Source organism: Lonchura striata, chromosome 4 (genome assembly GCF_050655825.1).
Source record: "Lonchura striata isolate lonStrDom1 chromosome 4, ASM5065582v1, whole genome shotgun sequence".
Classification (NCBI taxonomy): domain Eukaryota; kingdom Metazoa; phylum Chordata; class Aves; order Passeriformes; family Estrildidae; genus Lonchura; species Lonchura striata.
The window spans coordinates 74,753,548-74,780,889 of NC_140706.1; the positions used below are offsets into that span (position 1 = coordinate 74,753,548).

General features: G+C 36.2%; 1 long non-coding RNA gene across 19 annotated transcripts in view; it reads right to left on the bottom strand.

Moving 5' to 3' along the window:
• Positions 1 to 27,342, bottom strand: part of LOC110478808 (uncharacterized) — a 231,979-nt gene that overhangs the window by 30,636 nt on the left and 174,001 nt on the right. For 18 of the 19 annotated variants that reach the window (XR_014954994.1, XR_014955004.1, XR_014954991.1 and 15 more), the window contains one exon: positions 5,529 to 26,977. This is a non-coding gene — a long non-coding RNA (uncharacterized LOC110478808). Of the gene's footprint in view, positions 1 to 5,528; positions 26,978 to 27,342 lie in introns of those variants that run through there. The other variant, XR_014954997.1, reaches the window with a different exon arrangement.

A 27,342-nucleotide genomic window follows, 5' to 3' on the forward strand; every position in this document is an offset into this window, starting at 1 on the left:
CTCCACATCCAATTTTCTCTCCTATTCCATAATGATATATTACCAGACATACATATTTAAAATAGATAATTTAAGAAAACCAGAACTACAGTCACTTAGACTATAAATATAGCACTGTCTGAACATTTTTCTAACAAAACTCTCTAAAAAGAAATTAATATGCATGGTGAATTTCAAATAGTAAAACATTTTGCACAAATATCTCTTCCACCTATCCATATCTTCTTCTTTACTACTGTCAATGTTTGTAATGCTCATTATAAAATCAACTTTAGAGTCACTGAAAAAGAATCCAATAGCAAATCTACCCTTAGTCAAACTAACTTTTGTAGGAAAACAGAAACTTGAACTACTGAAAAGGTTCCGGTTACAAACTATTAGGAGAAGCAAGAGGGGTTGCTGTGCTTTGGTAATTTTTTGTGGAAAAATGTTTCCTACAAATGTTTAGTGATAATTTTATGCCTGCTAGGCTGTCACATTCCCAATAACCAAAGCTATAATAACCTGGAAGCATGTCAGAAGAAAAAAAGGTATGAAAAAAGTCTCTAATGAGCATTTAAGGATCAAATGGTTTCCTGCAATGTGATCTAGGAATGTATTCCTAACCTTAGCACAGGTACTCCTTTCACTCTGTCCCCTTGTACTAATTGTGTTTTTTACTTTAACTGTAGGTTTTGTGTTGTCAGTGGCATTAATAAACGTCACTCTAGTAAAATCCTAAACTAAAAAGTCAGGCCACAGAAACAGGCATCCCACATTTCTCTTTTGCTAGAGGCATTTTTTTTAAAAACTATTTTACTGCATCATGATGTCAATCATAACTCCATTCACAAATGAAATAAAACATCAAAAGTTACAAAATCCATCTTCAAATGTATCTCTTAAGGACTGTAAACAAATAAAACATGCTTGAGAGCGAATGCCATATCCTAAAGGTTATTAATCACCAGGAGAGGAGAAAGGTGGCCATGTGTTTATGCCAGAATCATGAATGATGGCAGCACAGATTATAAATATTAAAATCCAAATATGCAGCACTCAAAGCCATAGTCCCCAGCCACATAAAAACCAAGAACAGTTCACAAAGGGCTAAAATAACTGGGGCTGGAACCATTTATTTACTTTAATCTGCAGAGCATGTCTTCAGATAGAATGAAATAAAGATAAATCAGTAAAGAAAATAAGACATTTATAATACACTGTGAAAAATCTGGAAAAAAATCACTAAAACAATAGCTTTTTGGAAACTTGAATCTGCAGAAAGCCTTCTGGGCCTAAATCCAATACAAACCTGTCAGAAAATATCGATGAAAAATGTGTATTTACAATTGTAAATAAGACATGAATATGAAACCTAATCCTAAATTCAATTATTCCAGAAGGGAAAGGTTTCGCTGGGGTTTTTTTACTACATTATTTTGTTAGTTGATTTAATTAGACAGTTGTTTTGGTAAACAAAATTACCTGAGGATGAAACCCCACCAACACCCATTGACAAATCAAATGGACTTCAAAGGCTGTCACTGTGCTTATGTGCTTCATTCATAATGGCTTGCTGAAAATACCTGTGAGGGTCCAGCATTACAGAAACCACCTTCCCAGAGAGGAAAGTGTCCAAGGAATCGTCAGGTGGCACCAGGCCTGCCTTTCATGCACAATTCCTTCAGCTTCTCTGGAAATGCCTCTGATGCTCCGTGCCAGATTCTAACCCAGCTCTGCAAATGAGAGGTTAATGCAGTGCACCCTTAACACAACGGCACGTCTTAAATAGACTAACAAAATAAAAGGATTTTTTCACTGAGCGGGGGTTATCTTTTTATCATATTAAGGTAGTAACAGGCCTTCTGCCATTCCCCAAATGTTCTACAATCAAGCAGCTGCTCAACATGAATAAGCCTCAAGAAAATTTTCCTGATTAAACTCACTACATCTAAAGCTCAGCTGACACAGGTTAGCAAACGAGTTCACTTGATGTTTTGAACGGTCAAAAAAAACCCCACCAAAACCCTGAAACAATCCAACACAGAAAATAAATAGAATTGCATAAGGAGGGAGAAAAGACTGTAAAAAGATTGCCACAGTGCTCAAGCATCTGCAAGTCAGCTCAGTCCTTGAAGCCTGCAGCTTGATAGAACTGAGAAGCTGGCCAGTGTTCAGCACAAAAAAAAAAAAAAAAAAAAAAAAAAAAAAAAAAAAAAAAAAGAAAATTAAAGCAGGAAGAGAAATTAAGTTCCAGTGCAAAAGAGTGCAGAAATGCAGTCTGTGAACTTGATGTAGCTGAATCAGTAGGAAACCACATCCACCCCAGGCACAAGTCACTGCAATGGGGGACTCTGCAAGTAAGGCTATGCACATTTTCAAAATGGGAAAACTCTACACTGCCTGGCTATGGAATTTCTCATTATTTAAACACTCCAGGTAGATCCAGAGGAAAGAGCACCAAAATGCAGAAATAGAACATGTTCAGTTTCACTTTAGATTACAGGAACCAATGTTTAAGCTACCCAAGTAGGCTGCTCTACTGCACTTGGTAATGGGCTGTTTAGGTTAGTACTTAAAAATAAGCTGTAGTAATAAGAAAAAAAAAGCAATTATTTTAACTCCACATTCACTTTGAGTAAAAATATTATAAACATTTCTTCACGTAAACTTGGGGAACTGAAATGCAAGAAACTTCCAGCTTCTCCTCAATACCTAAATTCCCATTATCACATAGAAAACTGTGAGCCCCTGCAACTTGAACCAAGACTCCAAGTTCACTCCTCAGATTCAGAACATCAAACTAAATGTGCCAAGGGCTGACCTTAAGTCTAAAATCAACAGGAATTAAATGTGTGGATGCACCAGGACATGTACAGGTAAATTTGAGCTGTACACACATCTCTCAGAAAGCATATGCTTTTTAGGATTACAGGACAGGAAAGACCCACCAAATTCCAGTCCCCAGCCATAAGAAGAGCATAATTTAATGTTTTTTGTAAAGCAATCAAACTCCTTCTTAAGAGTGCTTATGATTTTGCTCTGATTGAAAAACCATTGCAGAACCTTGCTGCTCTAACAATTAGGTGCTTTCTTTTAATTCCCAGCTTGAATTTATTCATAGCCAGCTTACACCCATTAGTTCTTGTGCCAATATTGTCCTTTAGCTTAAATAGCTCTTCTCCTTCCCTGGTGTTTACCTCCCTCAAGAATTTAATTCCATTCAATTACATTTCTTAGGACTAATTGTTTTAAAATGAGAGGACACACTTTATAAAACTATCAATGGCACATTCCATAAGGGGAAAAATTAACTTCTCTTGCAATTATATATGCACAGAATTTGAAAAGTGCACAGCAAGGCAGTTATAAGCCCACAGAAAACCTGTATTATTCCAGGATGTAAGAGAGCAATGATGACTGCAAATGAAGATATTACAAGCTGTGAGATGAGAAACTTTATAAGCATACCGGAATGAAAACTAATTCTTATGAAAAAATTTATTCTTCAGCATTCTTGCAGAAAGACTTTAAGTTTAAAAATCCTTTTAATGCTCATTTCATTCACCACTCCGCAAAATTAGGGAAAAAACTCCAAACACAGCAAAACTGACAAAGCAATAAAATAAAATACTCAAGAACCATAGAAAAAAGGTGCAGTATTTTTTATGCTTTTTAAAGGTTAAGGATAATTTTAATTTCATTGGGTCGACTTCTAGTGTCACTTTGGGTGCACTCAGTAGTTCCCAAAAAGGTCAGGATGATGTGCTTCTTGTTCCATCCATGATCATGGAAACCCACACCAGCTTTTTAGAAATGAAGGATGCATTTTGCAGAGCAGTTCAACTGTGTTTAGTGATTCCTAGGCTGAGACACATTACTGATTGAAACAGCATTTATGCCCATATTTCAGAACTACCCACTTTTTAATTTCAGGAAATTTTATGTTAGCAAATAATTTGGCATACATTGTAGCTTAATTGAACTAAAAATAAAAGGTTTTACTTTTTTATTAATTTCCACTGTGTGCCTACAATATGCAGTGAGATAATAGGAGTGATATAAATTCAAATTTAATTTTCATACTAATAACCTGATGAAATAAAACACCTAATATTAGTTTGAACTCATTAATTTATACTTGTAAGAGGCATAACACATTACTAACTCAAGATATTAGGTAGAAAAATTACAGAGGAAAACCAGAGCTCCACTTCACTAATCAAGAGTTATCTATTTCCTCAAGCCAGAGGAGTAAACAGGCCAATGGATTAACCAGCTTCCCTACCTTTTTTTCCTGGTAAAATGAAAATTAGCCTTCTCCTAAGCATTCTTCCCACTTAATGAAGCTAACCAATATCCCCTCTCTTGCATCTGAAGTGTGGCCCCCTTCAGTAAGTTCAAGCTTGTGCATCCAAGAAGTCTTGCATAAAAAAATTAAGAAATGTCAAAATAAAATCTGAAGGAAAGAAAAACCAAAATATGGATTTATTCTTGTATCTCAGAAAAACATATACTAGCAAATGTTCCACACAACACTAAAAATTAACCCAAGTAACAGCTATCATTGATACAGGTAAGTATAACAAATAAAAAATGTGATATCACCATAGAATATCATCGAAACAATCAAAACATATTGTCACTATGACTAAGGACCTCACTCAAGCCAGAGCATAAAGTGAAGTATCAGCCTATTTCTAAACACTGAAGGTAGCAACACCTGCACTCATTGCACAATGAAGTGCTGGCTGCTGATTTTTATTTTGTGAATTTCCCAGTATAATTTCAATAATTACTGCTAGGGGCAAGGAGAAAAAAAATTCTCTCTTAGTGTGGGATATGAACTTTTAGTGGCTCAGTTTTCAGTGAATATTCTGAACAGTTCTCAATTCCACAGCATACAGGAAAACCAGGATAACTTTGCAAAGCAAGAATGTAATGACTAATTATTCCCAATAGACAGTGCATAAGCATCCAAATACATCAAAACATCTTTCAAGCTAGTTACAAGTAACTACTACTTTCTGAGGACTACAAGATCTGAATTATTTAACTTTTTGCCTCTGAAGAAGGGACTATGAAAATATGGAAAACAATACCTAGAATTCTGCCCACATTACTGCAGAAACCCAGTTCATGAAGATCGGATCCATAAGTGATCCAGGTTTCCATTCTTTCAGCTGAACTTTATGAGTTTGATTTTGCCCACATCTTAACTTACTTTCACACCAAAAGAAAAATTCTATTATCAATATTCTTCTTAAGAGAAGCCGTGGCTCACAATGAAACAAGTGCCCTATCTTGATTTTGGCATTCATCATTCCTTTCAATGATACATGTTTTCTTAATCAACAGGCACAACTCTGCTGCTTTGCTTCTCTTTTAACACATCCTCATAAGGACACTGCCAACTATTTTAATTTTAGTAGCTATCAACACTGACTTCACATATCTCCTTAATCCTTCCAAAATTACACGTTATATAACGTAAATCAGCTGCATGCATTCAGTCCATGCACTAGGAGACCAAAATTCAACACCAAAAGACCTGGAAATAAACAAAAAAGCTGCTAACAAAAACCTGCTAACTTATGTTCCTATTACTAAAATGGTAAAGAAAGAAAAGGCCTTCCTTGTTACTGAAAAAAAAAAAAAAAAAACAAACAACAAAACAATTTTCACTGTACTATGTTTCTAAAAACTCTGCACACTTTTTTCTCCTTTCCCTGGTAGTTATGGGGGAAGGGGTTGGGGAGGGGAAGAAAAAGAAAAGTGAGTAAAACATTGGTAATTTGTTTAGCTAGTGATGCAGGCAGTTCTCCAATCAAATTTTGTTTCCCCAAGGAAGATATCAGTTTTAAATTACACAGCAAGAAGGCAAAAGAAAGGAAGCAAACAATCAAAACCTTCCCAGGAGGGGTAAGAGTAAGGCAAGAACTCCAGAGATCCTATTTAATAAATAAACACCTTCATTTTTGTAAGTTAATTTCACCACAGGAAATAAGTTTAGTTTTAATTATATTGCCTTGTGTCATGTTTTATAAAAAGTACATGAAGCTCATTGACTTTCTCTTATTATTAAAGCTTTTTTTATGCTAGAGAGACATTGCATGTAGATTAAATCTCAGTAGAGCCCTAGCTCAGTGCAAAGTGATGTAAGATGCAACAGTTTTATTGTTATACCACACCTGTGACAACTACTGAGAACAAAAACAAAATGTCACTGCAGATGAGTTTTTGTTGGTTTTTTTTTTTTTCAAAAAAAAACCTAACTAGGCATAAGAAAATCCAAAAAATACACCTGTAGGCAAAAAAAAGACAAAAATTGTCATACAGTTAAAGCCTTTTCTTACACCAATACTGGAGACATGCAGAATTTCAAAAATCCAGAAGCCAAAAAGTTAATAAAGGAACAAATACATTTTTAAAAATTAATTTCCAAAATGAGAAATTCCAGAGGAAAATAAATTTGCTTCCAAAATTCAGACACAACACAACAGACATATTCTAAGAGTTTAGAACAGCCTTTCTTAACCTCCTGACGCCACTGAAGATCTTAGTTTAAGGCAATTTTAGGAGGCAGAGTCTCAAAAATAAGTCACCTCCCCTCAGATTTCAACCTTTCCTCTTGACCAATAGGGAGAGAAAAATGCAAAGAGGATATATGCAAAAAAATAAAACTTTACTAAAAAAGAAGCACCAGCAGAAACCACCAGGTACAAAGGTGCTGAGTCCTGTGGCTCACCCAGATGAGAAAGAAGAAGGTAAAACCCACACCCACCAAGCCTCTGCTGCTCCACAAACTGTCCTCCCCCAAATAACAGCAGGAGTGGGGAAAACCAAAACCTGGGGAAAAGAACTATCATGTGCAGAAGGCTCCAGTGCTGCCCAAATGCTGGAAAAACTTCCTGGCAGCTGTAGGGCTGACCCCTCCCCACAGCTGGAGCCTGGGGCCATGGCTGGACACTCGTGGAGTGGCTCCAGTGCTACTGATATGCAGAAAAACAAAAAAAGAGCCTGGTGCGTGTCCATTCCTGTTTTTGAAGAGACCCAGCAGCTCCTCAATGCTTCAGATTTGAGCTTTTATATCTTTCAGATTTGGTGCTGCTTTAGTGTGCAGTTCTGAGCTTCATCCTGGGGGATGGTGAGCTCTCGTCAAGGAGCAGGCTGACAAAACAATTCCTGCTCCAGCTGGGGACCAAGGACAAATGATCCAAATCCCAGCCCAGGAGCACAAACAAGGTGGGCTGAAGAGAAAAGCAAGCAGGATGGGACTGCCTGGGCTACAGCTTTAACTGGACAATTAACTCAATATGCAAATGGAGCAGAACTTATGAAAGTGAGAGACCCAGTGACTGAGCACCCATTTTGGGACCACTTTGGGTTCACCTGGGGTGCAGCCCTGGCTGGGCTCTTGTGCTGCCCGAGGTGGATCCATGGAGGCCTCCTAACAAATCCCTGCTTTATTCTCCAGCTCTGTCCAGCCTCTGTTCTAGGACAGCCTTCACCAGGCATCACCCTCCTCCCATGAATGCAGAGTAAAACACACAAGTTTTGCTTCCCAGGTTGCCACATCTCAGACAGAAAAAGAGAGTGCAGAGATTGATGTAGAGAAATTATGGAATGCATAATTTTTGGGTCACCTAGGACAATACCCTACATCGTTCAGTCAGTGAATGCAGCAAACTATGGGAATTTGTGAGTTTTATTTTTAATGCTTTAGGAGGAAAAAATAACTTTCATATCACTTGTCTTTCATTTTTTAATTTATTTTGGGCAAAGCAGAATTACGATACCACCAAGATTTTTTCCCCTCCCTAGTCTCAGAAATTTTCACTTAAGACAGCAGTTCCCATCCTGGTACTTCTGGTTCAGTGTCAAATGTTTGGAAACACTGCCAGCTATTTCTAGATGCCTGCTATGACCACTAGGTAGCTTGTTCTGTGGCCTGCTGAGGAAAATAAAATATAGTAATGATAAATTTGTGAAGATTTTTCTAGTTTTCTACTAACTTGCTATGACTATCCAATAGCTGGTGCCACATGACCACACAGCTATTTCTTTGGCTTCCAGAAGAATGAGAAGATAACACATCCCTGTTAAATGTCTTAAGACCACAGAGCACATGAGAAGTCTATTTATAGTCCCATCTGCTTTTTTCTTATGCAAAGAGGGCATGAACCTCTGCTATCAGCCTAACAGCTTTCAGGAATAAACAATTCTTTTGGGAAGGGGTAAAACTCTTACACAGTCCCAACAATCTTAAATGAGATGTAAAATCCTGAAAAACTCTTTTCATGCACTGCTTTTTACATTGCTGCATAGGATTTTTCACATTATCAACATTCACAGTATCTATGGAACAAGTTTGAAAGTTTTAAAAAAGATTTGCTAGAATATCTAGTGATTATTACCTAACACATCTGCTCCCAGTTGCTCATCCATCTCTAATTCCTATGAGCAAAGTCTGCAACTGAAAATTAAATACATACAGTACTTCTTTGCAAAGCTGCCTGACACTCACTCCTCAAATTATTTGCCCTTCATACAACTCAGAGAATTAAGGCTTTGATTCAATTCTTAATAGAAAAAACATTAAAAATTCCCTTTAAATGCTCTGCCTTGTACTCATTAATAATCACTGAGTAATTCTGGCGTCTGAATGACAAGAAGTAAGGCAATATTTTAAGAGAGTTTGCCATCCTCATAAGATTAGGATGAACTAATATGTAATTAACAATAATATGATGTTTTTAGAATTTCAAAGGAAATCTTATATTTGTGGCAGACAGAAGAAATAAAGGGACACGGACATTTACTAGAACCATTCTCACCCTGATGTCAAGGAGGAAATTCCAAGATGCATTTCAGAATTTTGAGTGCTACACTGTTGACATGCCTTTGAAATTTTAAGATCCCTATGCTCTTTAGAGTAAACCAGTTATCTCTTATGATCCATGGTGGGGCTCTTAAGAAGTGGAGTCAACTTTCTAAACAAATAGGAATTGAGCTTGTGCTGTCAAAACACAGTGAATTTTGAATCCAGAATTAACAACTTTAAGCATTCAAGCATGCTGTCTGAACTGCAGCATTAATTCCAGTAAGTTAAAAAATTCAGAGGTTTTCAAAGTAGAATACTTGCCTTGTCCAAGTTGCACCAAACAATAGAGTTCCTTTTTCTAAACCTTTCCAGTTATTGTTCTGTTGCTGTATTCTTCTCAATTCAGTTATCACTGGAGTCAATGACTCTTTTCTATCCTATCATAAACACTATCTTCAATTACAAGGCCTCAAAAAACAACAAAAAGACAAACAAAAAAACCCCACAAAACTCACGCACGTCTCTGGGAGTACATTTAGTATAAAGTAGTTAGACAGTGCCATAAGGGATTTATTATTTTACCAGAACAGAGTAATGGGAGAGGAAAAAATGCTGTTACAAGGGAAGGTTACTAGGGAACCGTGTATTAACCAGAAGTTATTCACCATCTGTACTTATCTTGAAAACTAGTTTTTAGTCTGAAAAATTCTGAGGACTTCTTTCTTTACACACTTTACATCTGCCCAAAAATGATTAAGTATGTTTTTTTCCTGCTATATTTTAAAACTTTATTGCTAAAGATTATATGAATAAAGCCAGATAAATATGTACAGGGAAATTCTGCACTGCTTGAGGCAGGAGACTGCATATAAATAACTGCAAAACACTGTTTCGTGTTTGAAGAATAAGTTGTAAAGGAAGGCTTGCAGGGAACAATATTTTATTTTACCAGTGCAAGAATACCAGATATGAAGAAATATGGACAAGGTCTAAAGCTGAAGCTGGTTTTCTACCTTCCCTAGTTATTACAGTGCAGGCAGGTAAATAATAATTAAGATTCAAGTTGCATAAGACTGTGCATCCTTATAAACAAGTCTGTCCAATCTTATTACACTTCATTAACCTTCACAGTAAATTTGAGTTAGATAGAAATAGGAGGAGGAGGGGAAGAGAAAGAGTGAAAAAGTCCCCAAAATTCAACTGCTTATCCAATAGCACAAGATCATCACCTGGTATTAGTCTAATGTCTCTGCAATTTGCACCTATTTCCAATTAAGCCATTTAACAGGATCTCAGAGATGAGCTCAACCCTTCCATCTCCTTCCCTGACTAAACAAAGGTATCATTTGACTGATAAACAAACTACCAAATTACATGTAACTCGACATTTTTCAAAATCAATCAATAAAGATGTGCTTTGTGGTTTTCTTCCTAGAGATGCAAACTCTGACAGGAATTTTAAAATATTAAAGCCCCAGACTGCTGGCATATATGGGTGTTTCATTCCAGAAAGATTCAAAGCTCATTCATTCATGCATTTAGTTTTGGTTTTGGGAGTGTGCTGGTTTTGCAATAATTGATTTTTGGTGAAGCGAGAAAAAATTAGTGATGGAACCAGCACAGGTGGGTGTGATGTATTTAGATGTTTTTGACTGAAGTTATGTTAGTAGGCCTCATTCTGTATCTTTGCAGCATTTTTAACATGTAACCGATGGAGAATCTACCTCATCCTTTTAGACAAATGTCTTCTCCTGACATGGACACAGAAACGAACTCTCTAAATATTGACAATGTTAAACAGAAATCTTGATAATTAGAGATATACTGTATGTAACACATCTGAAGTATTTTCAGTTTTAAGTCAATAATGGCTTTATTCATTAAATTCCATTCATATCACAATAATGTTCTCCATAAAGGCATGTAAAGGGCAAGGTGTTGTGACATTAATGTGTAATATAAATAGGATTTCTTCAGTGTTTTCAGCAGATTCAACCAAACTTTAATCCAGAAGGCTCAATTATTTTTTAACCTAACCCAGTGTGCATTGTGACCTGATGTAACAAACAAAAACCTCCCTGCCAAAGGCCAGTCTTCAACACTTCCTCTGTCAGTGGCATTACTCTGTGCGGGGAATTTCTCAGACAATTGTTTGAAGACATTGAACCTGATATCCTGAAAATTCATCAGAAAGGAAGTGATTAGCACTCAGATACACTGGGGAAGCTTCCCTAAAGCATTCTATAAAGTTTATAGCTAAATTTGCTGTTATTTTTCCCCAAGAAGTCAATGGGAGAAAATTCGAGATGCCACATCTCCACAATAAGAAGCACCACACAAAGGAATGTGAAGACTGCAGACTAAAATATGCTAATAACCTCAGTTAAAGCACCACCAAATGCAACTTGTTTTCTACTTTGGGATCTCATTTTTTAAGCATAAACTCAATGTTTAAAAATTTTATGTCTCCTCACAAAAGGGACACCTCTCGCTTCACCCTATCATCATGGGGTTAAATCTTTGTTATATACTGGAATGAACATTACAGCTTTCAAATTTGTACATTAAAATAAAGGAAAAAAAAAAATAAAGATACAAGAACTAGCCCTGGGAATCCAATAAGTCAGTGGCTAGAACATGGGAACAGAAAATCACAATGAATGCCTTCAAAAACCCCTGAAAAAATCCTTTAGACTTAAGTTTCCTCAGTAATTTAGCCTCTAAGCACCCTCTACTCTGAGAAAGCCAGCATGGTAAATGCAGGTAATTGTTTATTCTCCCATCAAAAACTCCATGCCTCATCTGACAAATATTCAACCTGGAAACAAAAATAAGCTTGTAGTTTTCTATCAAACATAGAAGTTCAATGGGATGGTTATTCTTCAATAGTATTCTAACTACTGTGTTAACACTTGGGTAAATTAATCTCTATTTACCCTCTAAACTGACCACTGGTCTCAATAATATAAATATTTTCGGGAATCATGTTGCCTCCATACATTCTTGACAAATGCTCTGCATTCTGAAAGCAATATCAATAAAGTGTCATAACATTCCTACACTATCCTCTATTTTGCTATGCCACCTATTTTGCTTTTCTTTTTTTTTTTTTTGTTATTCAACTGCTATTGCCTCCTTTGTAGTGAATCAGTTACTATAGAAACAGATGTACATGCACGCCTGAGTTCACTAGCATGGAACAAAAAAACTATCATTTGATTGAATAGTTTGAATTGCTGGGATAACAAAATTTGAAAATTCATGTGGGGGCTACAATTCACACCTTGCCTAGATTGAATATGCAATGTAAATAGTGAAATGTTAAAGGTTGGTAATAAAGAAGCAAATAGCAATGTTTTAAGCATGCTTAATCCCATCTAATATTATCACTGAGTTATGTATTTTATTGAATTGCTCTTCCAGTGAAAGGCTTTAAATGTAAAGATTTATTTCACAATAAAACTCCAGGTGATTCATCATTCCAGTAATTTGTATTAATTTAAAGCTGCTGGATCAATTTACTACATTGAATTGTCTTGTGTTGATACAAAGAACTGCACAGGGTCAAAGCTACCAATATTAGGATGTCTAAATTTTCTTTCAGTGCTTTATATAAATTAAAGCATGACCAGGCTGAGGATTTACAACTGATTTTTCAACAGTGGTTAATACATTAGATTTTTTTTTTTTTAAACAGATAAGAGTAGTAGTAAGCAAGTATAAAATGTACATACACCATGCAAATTTTCATACATTTGTAGACTGCCTTATATTTCAGGGTTGTGAAAATTCACAATTAATTGACTTCCATAATGTGCTATAGTTGGTTTAAATAGGAATTGCACTGAGTGCCATCTTAGCTAGTTCTGCTTTAACAACTAATTGCTACAACACTGAAACAAAGGCTCTTAAAAGCTTGCTGCAGCCTAAATACCCATAATGGTTTGTACAGGTGACAAAAGCCTTCCAAACAGCCGAAACCAGAGGGACAGCTCTCCTTCCACCAGGAACCATGCTATTGAGCCTTTGATGCCATTTCTGTGTGCCCCCAGACCCCAGCTCCTCCTCAAACTGTGTCTGAGCTCCTCAGCTTTCGGCCAAGCATTTCAGTATCTCAGCCAAGCTGAAGCTTTTTAAACGTATTTGATTGTTTGCTTCACTCCAGAGCTACCCAGAGTGAGACTATTAATTACTATTGTTTGTGCTGAACTGAAAGCAAAATGTTTCAGTGGTTTCAAAGACCTTTGGATCAGGCCCAAAAGGCTTAAATTTGATCTAATTTATTCCTGGACTTCACTGACCCTCTGCACAGTGATGAATTTAACCTATCTTGAAATTACTAATTAAATAGGGCAAGAATATATCTTAATGGCTTTTTCAATTTGAATTACACTGAAAAATTGCATCTCTAAGATTTGAAATTTTTTCTGAAAGTTTTACTGGATCTGTATTATAGTCTTTGTATTTTTAATTTTTTTTTTCCATCAGTTATTTCTGAAGTTATTTCTGTAGCTGATACTGATTAATATATGCTGATTAAAGAATACAATTGCGTGACAATGACTTTAAATTTTAACGTAAGGCAAACTGATAAAAATAGAAGGGCATAATTCAGGGAACAATTATCCACCTCAGGTGAAGGAGTTCTACAGACTTAATTAAAAAAGCGTACAGAAGGCATTACTGTCAATTAGAGAACACCCTGTGCAATTCATTAAAGCCCTCTCCCCTTGCAGAAGTGACAAATACTTCATTATGCCCTGGAGAAATAAGATAAGAACAAAAAGGGGTAATGTCAAATGAAAAAGAGACTGATCTGTTCATAACACAGAAATATATAATATATATGTATATATTAAGGAATCTGGACAAAAGGGATAAAATTAAAAGAGGAAAAACTGCCTAAGGAGAGGTCTAATTTGTTTACAGAGGAGTTAGAATGGAGATTTACTACAGTAATTAAGCTATTATTCAATGACAAAATGAAAAAAAAAAAAAAGCAATTACTGAAGAAACCCCACTGACACTTGGCCTAAAAAGATACGCACCTTGCCAAGAACAGAAAAGGTAAAATAAACAGCAACAGAATTTTTAAAAAACAGTTTTACTTAAATCCAAATGAACCAAGTTAGACGTGTCATCATGTCATTTTTCACTTTCTTGATCTCCATATTCTCCTCTTGCTGGACTGAAGTATCTCTCACAGTTCCCATACATAGAAATACCTTGACATAGTTTGGAAGAATCCTCCTCATTTCAATATCACTCCGAGTATTTAGTTTCATTACTAGTACTGTTTTGAAATAATAGTACCGTTTTTTGAAATTTTAAAAAATAATATTTAAGGTAATCATGTTGTGCTACACAGTAGTTGTACTCTTATTAACATTTCTGTGGTTCTTGAGTCAGGGACAGAAGCTAAATTTGCAATGGAGACCTTTTTCAGAATACATCTTTTATATGCCTTAGCTAAATTCCAAGTAATCAGGCAATTACAGTACAATGTATTTTATTAATACTAAGATGAGATTTTCCACTCCTAAAATATGTCTGAAGTCACTGCAAAGTTCATCTAGGTAACTTTTCAGCAGCATCTGCCAAGTCAGGCAGCAGCAGGCGCCCATCCAGCCAGCACTGAAGTCAGATTATCCACCAGAGGTAAGTGCCATGTGAAAATCATGAGCCAGTGTAGGGAGCCCCTGATCCCAAGCTCTTCTGCTTTAGGCCTGCCTTGATAGTTATAGACCTTATTGGCTGTTGCACATTTTAAAAATTAATATTGATTGCTTATAATTATTTGCCTGTTTTGACATAAAGCTTCAGAAGATTCTTTTGGCAGTTTCTTTTTGCATTTCAGTTTTTTTCTCCCTAAGATATTCTGTGTTTTGCAACACCCTGCTCAGACAAGTGATAATTATTTCCTATGCACAGATTTACACATAACCTGCTTAATTTTAGTAATTAACCTCAATACACTGCTGTGCGGGTAAAGGATGAATGGAAAGTAAGTTTCTTAGCTTGCCTGTCACAGGAAAATGTGTCAGCTAAATTCCAATTAAAGGCTCAGCTTAATTAGACAGGGCTTGCATATGAGTATCTAACTGCTATGACGCCATGCAGGAACTCATTCTCCTTTTACATATTCCAGAATATATCAAAATGCAAATCAAAACAAATCAGGCATATGGCAGAGATTTAGACCCACTCAAGTGCACTGCTAAGGAGAGGGAGGGAGATGCAGAAGCTGATCAGTTCCACTATATTGCTAGCTCAGACAACATGCAGAAAAGCCTCTCCATAGGTCATTTAGTCAGGGACAATGAACTGCAAATTAGCACAGGGGAGAACTCCTTTCTTTTAGGCTTCTCTCAAAACAAAAGCAATTATTTTCAAATAAATCAAAGTAACAACTAGCTAAGCCACACAGAACAATATTGGACTATTGCACAACATTCTACTCCTGAATCCTCATGTCAAATTTTAGGACAGATAAGGATAGTCAGATTTATTAAAATCATTTCTAATACTGCAACATAACCAGGTCAGGTATAAATCTTTCTACACCACACCAGTTATTTGGACCATACCACAGGTCAGGATTCAGCATCCCACTTTCCACAAAATTTCTGTGGTAACTACACTGCAGCCCTGCATGTGGATATTAGAAGTACCTGAAGTACAGAATGTAATTTTAAACAATATTGTGCAGATAACTGTTTAAAAGCTACAGAGCTGTAGAATCATCAGACTGGTAAATATCTTTAAGATCATCCAGCTCTATTTCAATTGCACCAGGGTTGGCAATTTGCTCATCTCTACCACTGACTTACTCAGCCTGCCCATCCCGACTCCCAGACTTCCACTGCTGACTTTTTCTTGACAGTTGAAAGGTTCTGCAACTTTTCAGGAATGTGAAGGGGAAGGGTCTCTGAAAAAATTAAATATGGGGACATTCTTTGGGAGTATGATTGTCTATCCACTCATGTCAAACACAAATTGATAAGTTTAAGTACCATTTTTCATTATTGATTAATGCAACAATATTAGGGTGGAGGAGAGGGTGGAATGGGACTTGATTATATGGGACCACACACATATACTTTAAAATCAAGTATACTTTAAAATCAAGTATACTTTAGGCCTGTACTTGATATGTTCAGTCTAAGTGCCTAACAGCTGATTTCAAAAACATGATTTCAGGTTTGAAGGAATAGCAGGACAGAGAAAGAGGTGCAAAAATAGTAGTATTGTGAATACAGGAACAGGAATTCTTGACCTAATAAGGGCCAAAGGGATGAAAGGCATAAAGGCATCATGATTTTCATGCAGGTGTCTCATGTACCCATAGATAAGACCATCATTTTCAGTGAAGATTTTTTTCCTTCAAGATATGCAAAAGCAAAGGCCATCTGATGATTTTTCTTTCTGTTTATATGCAATCATTATGCATCAACAATGTTTCTGCTTTATCTTGTTGTTGATTGTAGTCCACAAAAGAATCTAAGCAGAGGAACTCAATGTGATACAATTGTACCATATGTATACTCTTATGAAAGCATGTAATTTTTACTTGTTACAAAGAAAAGCAACCAAGGATCTAAGATGCTATTAAATCACTAAGGCATATTACAAATAGTCATGTCAGTAATGTATTTGTATGTTGCAAAGAACAGCACTGAGCAATAGTTATGCTGAACTATGTTATGATTTTTTTATTAAATGATGGATCTTGTTCTATTAATTATATGAAACATTCTCTAGACAGACATTATTCAATTTGGTTAACAGTGATAATTCTTATTAAAAAAAATACAATTCAACCTGCAGAATGTATTTGACCAGGTTAAATTTATTCAGAAAGTAAAATACGCTTTCCTTTCTCTTATGTAGTGTGACCTATTTTATATAAATTGAGAATGTTTAGACTTCAGAAAGGATACAGAACAGAACTCTAAATCAGTACTATATGCAAAAAAAAAAAAAAATCACATTGAATATGTATCAGGGAAAATTATTTCTTCCCCAAATGAACACAGAATTTCTGAGGGGGATTAGGAAGTTATGGGAGAAATATTGCAAATGCATTAATGGAACACAAATGTGCCCTTTACTTCTTGACACTTCATTTGGAAAACACCAAGTAGGTATTAATTAAGATAACAAGTGACCCATACTTTTAATCTTTTGCTTTAATGACTGATGAAAATTTATAAACTTTAATGCTACTTCTTCACTGATGCAGAGCTAAATATACCAGAAGAGAATAACACAGACCTAATTTAGCTAGTAAAATTTTCACTTGTGATTTCAACATATACCTCAGAAACATAGGCAAAAAATACAAGTATTCCTTGATTTCCTTCCTCTGGGAGATCTCACTGGGAAGCAGAAGACAATTTGTCAGTTTTACAGAAGAATTGTCAGCTCATGACAGGTTACTGGAAAGAACTCAGCGTTGTGTGGAGGAGCTAGTTTGCCTAAGAACATCTGTACCAAAATGAAGTCCCTACATCTATCTGGTTAAATTTTCCATTAGAAAACTGGGTCCTACCTCCCTTCTAACTGCAAAATTAATAAAAGAAAAATGAACATTTGCTTATCACTTAAAAGGTATGTGCCAGCTAGTTCTACATATAACCTTTATTGCCTTGTCATTGACATAAGCTTATTTATTTCAAGGGATAAGGGGAGTAAATGACCCCTCCTGCAATCACAAAAACTCAGTTGTACACTTTAAAGAACATAAAGCAAGACTTACATTGAAAAGAGCTATTCCTACATTTACAAAATTTATACTTCAAGCAACAACATACCAGATAAGAGCAAGTCTTTTTTGACTGTTTGTCTTGCGGGATCAGCTATATTTTTAGGGACTAAAGCTTCTAAAATGGAATAAAACACCATGGTTCTAGATATCCCTGAGCTTGCACGAAGGTGAGCAAGCCATTTTGGGAGCATATCAGTATAAGATGACTCAAAAATAAGCCTTATTTCCTTGTATACTATAGCATATATATACAAATTTGTCTTTTTACTCAAAAGCAATGGAACATTTGGGTTCCACCTTAGTGCTGAAATATTTGAGTACTATAACACTGTCCAACTGCATCGGAAAGGCTCTAAACTTCAGTTCTGTTTTTTGATATGGAGAATTTCTTTCATCTTGTATTTACTTATGGAAGGCATAGGCAGATGAGAAATTAAACATAAAATTCATACCATTTCTGTAAACCCTAGTTACCTAACTGTTGGCAGAAATAGTGTCTCATCTTTAAGAGGCTCTCAGATGCTTCTGAGTGTGGCGTGGCTGAAGCAAGCAAACATTAGCATTTCCCATTGCCCTTTTCATGATGTCCACTATTAGCATTAGCTCCAGGAAAAGAGTCACATACCATATTAAACCATCAGGAACTGCATTTGTAAGTAATTTGGCAAACAGCTGGTCTCTGTAGACCTTTGCCTGAATTTCTCTGTGATTTGCATATTGCTAATAATTATATTCAGCATGGAAGTTTTCTTTGCAATTAGTTCTTTTAAGTGCATCAGAGCTTTAGAAGACATATATTCATTTGACAGTCCTCTAATTACTTTTTATGTTGTCATCTTTAAAGCAAAGAAGCTTTATGATCCCAAACATTTAAAACATTTTAATTTTTCTGAGAACTTGATATTAAAGAGCTGAGAACTGCGGTCAGATTAAACCAGTGTAACTAATTTGAAGACACATGAAGTCTTTGCACTGCATCAGTTCTGTCAGCCAGACATTTTTCCTCTTTATGCAACTACACAAAAATATGACAAACCACATCTTGTCTTATGAGAGTAAAGATTTGCTTCAGACTTGCTATATTTCATGCTTGCTGTCCAGACCAGGGTAGGCAGATTGCTATAGGAAATTTGTTACACGTCCTAGGTAAATGCAGGTTGTTTCCTTCATATCCATATTAAATGGCTGTGAGAGACTGAAATGTTACGGGTAACAGTTTAAAAAATGTTATGTAAGAGTTTTTGTGCATTGTGGCTAAAGTGAATAAAGAGGCTAGGACCACCCAAGCCCACCTCTCCTTCACCTGACTGCTGCAAGATACTGTGACCATCTTATCCCCTCCAGTGCAGGTCCCTGCTCCTGAGGCAAGGGGATAAAACAGAGCCAGGGGCTGCTGCAAGAGACTGGGACCATCTTATCCCCTCCAGGGCAGGTCCCTGCTCCCGAGGCAAAGGGATAAAACAGAGCCAGGGGCTGCTGCAAGAGACTGGGACCATCTTATCCCCTCCAGGGCAGGTCCCTGCTCCTGAGGCAAAGGGATAAAACAGAGCCAGGGGCTGCTGCAAGAGACTGGGACCATCTTATCCCCTCCAGGGCAGGTCCCTGCTCCTGAGGCAAAGGGATAAAACAGAGCCAGGGGCTGCTGCAAGAGACTGGGCCACACTCATCCCCTCCAGGGCAGGTACCTGGGCATTCCCACCCACCAAGTGTGCACCAACCCACTGAGCTCCGTGCCCTCAGCAAAACCTCAGCACCAAGAACATCTGATGGAGAGCATCAGCAGGATGCTGTTGGCATCCACAGAGAGAGCTTTTTTCTTCTTAATGCATCTCTATCCCTTTCTTTTACTCCCCTGCAACCACCTCTCTTACTCTCATTTCCTGTTACATAGAATCCTTGCTATTAACTTGGTGTATGGTCTCATTTGCACCTTAATTCAGGCAAAGGCATTGCTCTAACAATTTTAATAACCAGATCATAACCATGACCTCATCTCTCATTTGCCTGGAAAGATTTTCTTCTACCCTCTCAGTTTTGTACTCAGTTATTTGTCAATTCTCCCCTCCCATTTGCACTCAGTACAGTTCTAGTATTCAATCTTAATAAAAGGCTCTACAAGCTTTTTGCTCCAGTAGTACTAATCACTTTTGCCATTCTACTTTCAACCCTTTTATTAACAAAGGCTGGGCTGACATTAACAATTCAGCAGAACAGGAGATCAGTAGATGAAAGCAGATCAAAGAAATGGTGCTGAACACGCTCCATTGCCAGCTTTGCTTTGAAAGTTTCAGAGTTGGGCTTCAGACGACGTCTCCGGGATGGAGCATCCCAAACGCTCGGCTCAGGGCTGCCCGAAGGAGCAGGGCATTTGGACCCTCCCAGCTCTGCTGAGGAGGAGCAGTAGTGAGCTGCATTCTCCAACAAATATCTTCTACTTTATGTGCTCCGTGTAAATCAACACTGACAAGAGATAACGCTTCAAAAAACCAGTTATCCCAAAATTAAATACTAACTAGTGAGCTGGCAAGCTATCACATGGTAGCAATGAAAGAAAAGGAAAACCTCCAAGGCTATAAACACCACAACCTTAGCACAGTGCACTAACTATAACAAATTAGCTTTTACACGGATTTTGGTTTTGGAAATTTAACTTTAGGCAACAAACTCTTACTTTCTAGCCTCCCTGTATGACCTTATTTTAATTCAGCCAGTCAAAAAAAATCTTCAGTGATGGCAAATGCCTTTTCTTGCTGGCCATTTCAAGATTTCAGTAATGACTGTATTACACAAGTTTTGAGCACAGTACTTGTTCAAGTCTATCGATCTGACAAAATTTTACTCCCATTTGTGTTTCTCTTATTTGATTAGAGTTTTACAGTTATTTACAGTATTTGACAAGATTTTTACAGTTATTTGCAGTGGGAGGAAGAAAAGAAGAAAATCCAGGGGAAAAAACCCCATAAAACACCAGACCTCTTGAAGGCTCAAAGCACATTTGCATTCTGAAGAAAAGTTGGGTTTTTTTCTCTTTTTGATTGAAAATTATTATTTTATTACTCTATTTACTGAAGGACAGGGTAAAAAAAACTCCAGATTTTTATGAAGTCACAGATTTAGAAGATTGCAGCTTATTTTAGTTCAATAATTGATTAATCCAATTGTTCAAATCTATGATTATTAACTTAAGAAAGGGGAAAAAAAATCAACAATATAAAGTGTTTAGTGTTTCTATTTTGCAAGTCAATGCCACATGAGATGAAATTTATTTTTTGAGAGGCACCCGATACCTAAAACAAACTAGGCTTTTTGCTCTTCTGTAATTGGGAAGCTTCAGTAAACCCAGGCTTTCCCAAGTTCATCTGGAAAATCTATCACAACTAGCTGGTTCAAGTTTTTTGTGAAATTTTCAAGATAGACTCACAGCATTTTTAAATAATATCTAATATATATTTTATTTTGTGGGAGATGTACCATGGAAGTTGGTTTTACACAGACAGCTAGTACAAACCTGCAATTTATCAAGTTTTATTCTAGTGACTTCATGTTTGCTAAATACTCATTTCAAAAACTGAAAATATTTGGAATTCACTACATGTGGTAATTTGCAAGTCTTTGCTCATGTCAGAGTATTAGATTAATTTCCTATATTTTCATTTCATTGCTGGGGTATTTTTATAGTTTATGCAGATATTCAATGCTTTCATCTTCCTCTCTTGTTAGTATTTTTGGATATTTTTCTTTTTCAGAAATGGAAAATATACTTAATTTCTACAGAAATTGTATAATCCATCATGAAAGCTCTAGTTAATTTTATTCTCTATTTACTTTTATACTTTTTTTCAAAAAAGTCCAAACATAACTCTGAATAACTGCTTTGACAGAACAAAACCATCCTTTTTAATGCCCTCTATGTAACAATCAACTATCCACTTACTGTATGACATAGATGCAAGAAGATAATTTACACTTAAAATAACCAGTGTTGTTAAAATGGCATCCATTTTTCAATCTGTGTGCTTTTATCACAGATGCATAAAACACTCTTAAAAATGTTTGAGATACCCCAAAAGCTATTTGCAAGAGATATTATCCAATGTCATAAATATCCTGTGCAGCCTGTGAAAAATTTATCCAACAATGTATAGATTCTTCCTTGCATTTTGAACTTGACTGTATTTCCATCTTACTGTTGAATCAAAGTTTGACTGTATTCATACCTTTCTTCTGAATAACCCATTTTTCTTCCAAGCAAAGGGACAAAGGGGGCCTCAATAACTGTTTAATAAATTGCTGCAGAACATTAATGCTATTACTGAAATAATTCCCATCATGAAAGGTGATTTAATTGTGAAAGCAGTCTTCAGAATGGTTTCAGATCCTCTTACTTGGGATATTTTCAGTAAAATCAAATACAGCATGAAATGCAACCCCTAGTAGGCAGCACACATAAACATATTTTTCTTTCTTTTTTTGGATTTGTATATAGAAGAATGCTTCAATTGCATGTCTACAAAAATAATATAAAAAGCTAACTTAGTCACAAAAGGCTATTGGATTAAAAAGTCCATGATTTACTGAAATACACCAAAAACTGACATCCAGTTCATCAACCAGTGTTAATCAGGATAGTTCCACTGAGTTCAAATTTATGCTAGATAAGAATCCAGCCTTAGATTTAATAATCTAATTGGCAATGAAGCAGAAAGATAGGTTTACAAAATCCACAGTGAGGAAACAGAAGAAAAATAGAAAGAAAGAAATATTCTGGCAGCAATCCAGCATTCATAACTGAACTAATGTTCAATTACTGTGAAATGCTTTATGGAAATAAATGTTAGTTCTGCAGGAATCCCAAATGAGTTCATTAAAATCAATGCTATTAAAACAAAGTGCTACTAATATGCCAAACAACTGTGATTGCAGTTCCATGAACTAGTGTTTAATATCCATCAGAGATTAACAAAAATCTCCTGTAATAACTAAACATAACGATGTGTCTAATTTGAAATTATGACATGGATGATAATGTTAATTAGCCTTGCACACATAGTGCAATGTGTAAAAGACATTACAATACCTAAAGGTTACTAAGTACCACAAAACTAATCCTAGGGTGTTTTTTTTATCATCAGATTAGCCAAATGATACAATCATTACATCATATAAACATTCACTTGTTTTCATTTAATTTTTTTTCCCAAAGCCAAAGTGTTTTCTTTTGCTTAGAAAGTTTCAATTAGTATGGAATTTAAAACGTGGAATTTAATAATAATTTTCAGATTCCTAAATGACAGCTGAAAAAAGCCCAACAATTAAGTACTTACACAAATATATGCTATTAGTAGGTACCAGTTTCCCATGAAGGGGAAAACCAGGAAAATACGTGAAGCAGTTCAGCCTGAATGTTCCCAAGGGCCTCTCCCAACAGGAGCAACACATTTTTGTTAGTGTATAATGTATAATTTTATCTGAAAATATATTTATAAAGCAGTTGCACAGACACCACAGTAGGTACAGAGATGTCCCTAACAGAAAAAGTTTCACTCAAAGCCCACACAACCTAGGCACAGATTTTAAACACAGCATATCTCTGGAGCTAACAGTTGAAGCAGCATCAGAAGGACAATACCTACATACAAAACTGTGCCACTCATATTGTAAGGGTCTGCGTTTTTCAAGAAACCTGACAGTTTCCTATCTCATTTGGAACTATGTAAATTTAAACATCATCTACACTTTTTGATTGGAAAAGCAACAGTGAACATTTTGGATGGATGGTAAGAATTAAATACCTACATATTCACCTGGATAAAGAATATTTTTTATAAAATTTGTGATAAAACCAGAGATAACTGGCTACTAGGAATAGTAACAAACTATTTAGCTTAATGTCTTTTTTCTTGGTTTTCTAATCTTTAGTTGGTCAAAATATTCCAAATGCTCCAATAAAGACATGACTATTTCCACCCTTCCTCAGACACCTGATGGATGCATTACCTTTTACAGCAATTTCTTGTGGAAAAAATTTTCTACTTCTATGTCCCAATATTAGAACCACTGTTTACAGGAGTACTTTCTTGCAGCTTTTACTCCCATAATTATTTTAACAAGTACTGTAACTTTTTTTTCTTCTTGGCCTAATTCTGTTTTATTCTAACACAGTTTCTTTAGAAACAGGCTTTAAAAATACCACATAAGCATGCATTGATCCTCTTCCTCTTTGCTGAATGGAAGGTAGTGTAGAAATCCCCAAAACTCAGGCAAATATGCGACAGCAAAATTGTACTATTTTTAGACAAGTTCCCTGAAAGGACAAGTATCTTGTATGTGTATACTAATGTCATAAAAACAAAACCCTCCTTTCAGCAAAACTGCCTTCCCAGTCCATGAAGAGTTCAAGTGGTGCCTTTAAACATGGCAAGCATCCCATGTCAGAATTAGATGAGCACGGCACACAGAGGAAGGTTTCAGAAAGCTCCTGCAACCCCTGCACACCAGGAAAGTCACGTCTGCATTTATTGCACGGTCAGACATAGGAAGTTACTTGAGAGACTCTGGAGAAGCCCAAGGAATGAGACAAGAGACTTCCTTACAGTGGCATGGGCTGAAGCACAGTGCAGAACAGCAGCCTGGTGACTCCCCACTGCTCCAGGATGCCTGTGCCACAGGCACAAAGGGCTCCTGCTTCCTGCTGGCACTGCCATCCAGTGTGAAAGGTGGATTCCACATCTGCTACCTTCCCTTCCCCCATGTGAGCACCTACCTCACCTGCTTTGTAAAGCACAAATGGCATCAGTAGATTTTCCAGTTTCTACAGATTGCTAAATCTAGGAGGTGAGCGATGAAGTAACACTACCTCCTTGTGTGTCCTGTGCTTTGTTTTTAAAGCCAAACCACGTTCACTGAAAGGTTAATGGTCAAGTTAAAACCCAAAACTCTTTGAGGGGAAACTGCACCTAAGTCAGTAAGATTTGCATTTTTAAAGGCTTTTACTCATGCATTTTACATTAAACAATAACTGAATAGAATATAAGCTTCTTAAAACAATATCTGAAACTCAGGACTCCCTGCCTACAGCCTGTTATTATTCTAACAAGTTGTACTCTCTCTCCTTTTATAAACAAGCTTCTTTTTTGCATTGTAAATGATTTATTTGCTGCACATAGAAAGACTGACCAAAAAAGATGTATTTCTCTTACTAAAATGACCTATAATTGCTAGCTAATATTCTCTCCTGAAAAACAAGAGACATGAATCTCTACTCCCTCAGACAGGGAGGTTAATTGTATCATGACTTTCTACCTTCTTTGGCAGCATACTGGGTTTGTGTGGCAAGGTTTTAGTAACAGGGTGGTCACAGGGATGATCTCTCTGGAAGCTACCACCTCTGTGTCCCATGGAACAAATGTCAGACAGTTCCAAGGAGGACCTGCTTCTGGCCAAAGCTGATCCCAGCAGCAGCTGAGAGAAAACAGCTTTCAGAAGGGATTGAAAACCAATCCTACAAAATCCAGTAATCTTACCCAGTGACTTCTCCACTTTGGAAAGTTGCTATGACTCGGCTTCCAAGAGAATAGGAGTGTGAAATTAGTTGATATGTTGGGAACTCCAAGTCAAATCAGGAAACTGGAGCCTTCTCTCATCAAGCTTTGTTATCCCATAAAATGGGACCAGGAACTGGGTTATCATATTTCACTGACCCACAAAAGCAGAGCACTAAGAGAGCATCTCTGTCAAACAAGGTTCCCCTGCCTTTGGGTCAGAACTCCTTCAGAGACAATTCAAGAGAATACCAGATAACTCTAAATAGTATGGGCTTCCAAAAATGTTCCAATATTTAATAACAATGAGCTACCTTTTAGGAATGATATATCTCAAAACAGATCTCTTTTTATTAAAGGACTGAAAGAAAACAAAACAACAAAAAAGAAATAAGAGATAGAATTCCTTTAGAGTGGAAGTTACATTCTTCTAAGTAATTAGAGGTACACTTAATTGTCTACAGCAGCTGATGCTGATTTAGCTTTTATCATTTTAATTGCAGAAACTGGTGAAAATTCCTCCAATCAATCTGATTAAGTGTAGGAGATATTTTACCAATGTGTGTCTACAGACCTGGATTTTGTGTCCTTGCAATAGCAGAAGACAGCACATTCAAGCACTACTAGCTGTGCCAATCTTTGTTGGAGATAAATAATTCTGTTTCCATACAACATTCAGATCTAACCAAAACCAGCTGCTTTTAAATGCAGAACACAATTTACAATTTCTCCTCTCACTCAATGATCTTCAAGTTTAAAATTGCTTTATGCAGCAAATGCAGTACACTGAGTGATTGCAAATTGCCAGAAGATTCAATGTACACCTCAAAAGCTGTTCAGATACACCAAAATCTTTGAAAACTGTATTTCTTAGATCTGTATTTGTACAAAATTTTCCATATTATATTCTAGAATTGCTTCTGTGAGAAAGTTAGGCTGTGTATCTTCTCATTAAAGACATAATTAGCACTGCATAAGGACAAAAACTGTTTTGCAAGGAATTAGGATGCAGAAAGTGACTTTCCAAATTGAAAAGGATTTTAATGATTCAAAATACCCTCTAAATAGTCTTTGCAGGATAGTCATTTTATAACAGTGGAAATGGTACCATTTAAAATGAATAACAGAATAAAGCCAAATTGTCTTGTTCCAGTAAGGATGTAAAAAGAGGAACATTCTCTGGTGTTGAAATTCCTCTTTTCCTCTCCCATCTCTAGGGGTTTTGTTCAAAATTTTATTTGAAGAAAATGTTTCATTGAATGCAACTCTTTTCTTTCCCAATCCCTGTAGTGACATCTTGCCAACACCAGCACTTTTGCAGCTGTGATTTTGATGAGGTTTTAAATCACAATTCTGTCACTGAGATTATTACTTGAAAGGCCACCACACCACAATATATTTTCACCATTTTAAAAACACCATTAATATTTAAAAAAACAATCTTAATTCAAAACTTCTTTCCAATTGTTACAAACAACTGTTGCTACTCCCAGAAAGATCAGCAGGACCATGCTCCTGTGAGGACAGGACGAGGGTGACCCAGAAAAACACCAGTGAAACAAGGTGTCTTCCCTTTAGCCAGTCATATTTTCAGTGCAACAGTTCCTTCCCCCCCTCCATTTTCTCTTGACCAATATTTATTTATACTTCAACTAAAGTTTATCTTCCAAACTACCAGGTCTGAAAACAGCTTCAGGTAAAACAGCAAGTAAGTGATAATATTCTAATACATCCTCCAGTTTTTGATCAGAAATAATATTCTCTGCCAAACTCACCCCAATGGTTATGAAAAGAAAAAAAAAATACCTGGGTTTTTTTCAGTTTTTCTGACGGTACATCAGGTAGCAGAAGAATTTCCACTCGGATCTGATTGCAAACAGAAATTAAAACAATTTCATAGAATTAGATGACTAAGTAAGCAAAAGTTTCTATGCTTTAGAACATTAAATAAATTTGCAACAGTCACCTGAAGAAGATTTTCCTTTTTTTTTTAAACTTTGCTACCTTTGGCACACTTGCACTTATAGGAAGCCAAACAATAATACAGCAAAAATTTTGGGGGGAAATAAATATGCTAAAAAAAAAAAGGATAAAAAAATGCCTAGAAAGTTATTAAAAAGTAGGAAGCAAAGCTGAAAAATCCACGGGAAACATCATTTTAAAGTTTTTTCCCATTAAAATGTAACTGTTCAAGTTTTTACATGCCATTAGGAAAATTACAATTCCTAAAC